The sequence below is a fragment of the Cucurbita pepo genome, unplaced genomic scaffold (genome assembly GCF_002806865.2).
Source record: "Cucurbita pepo subsp. pepo cultivar mu-cu-16 unplaced genomic scaffold, ASM280686v2 Cp4.1_scaffold001117, whole genome shotgun sequence".
NCBI classification, from domain to species: Eukaryota; Viridiplantae; Streptophyta; class Magnoliopsida; order Cucurbitales; family Cucurbitaceae; genus Cucurbita; species Cucurbita pepo.
Genome location: NW_019647312.1, coordinates 608 through 880, shown reverse-complemented (window position 1 = coordinate 880; position 273 = coordinate 608).

The following is a 273-nucleotide window of genomic DNA, read 5'->3' as shown; positions in this document are numbered from 1 at the left end:
GAAACCATCAGAAAACAACAACCGATGCGAGTTTTGAGACCAGGATGAAGAATTACTGTAAAATCACTGTAAAATCATCTCTTCTGTGTGTGTGAGATTCGAATGTGTACCGATGAAAGAAGCACTAACTAGGAGGTAAGGTGTAGGATGAAGGGCCGGAAAAGCAGACGTCTGCTGATCTATTTTTCAGGGACTCGAGAAAGATCGTCGTTTTCATGCCTAATAGTAAGCTTGAGGACTAGAATCCATTTGGTATAGAACTGGCCTTGGGTA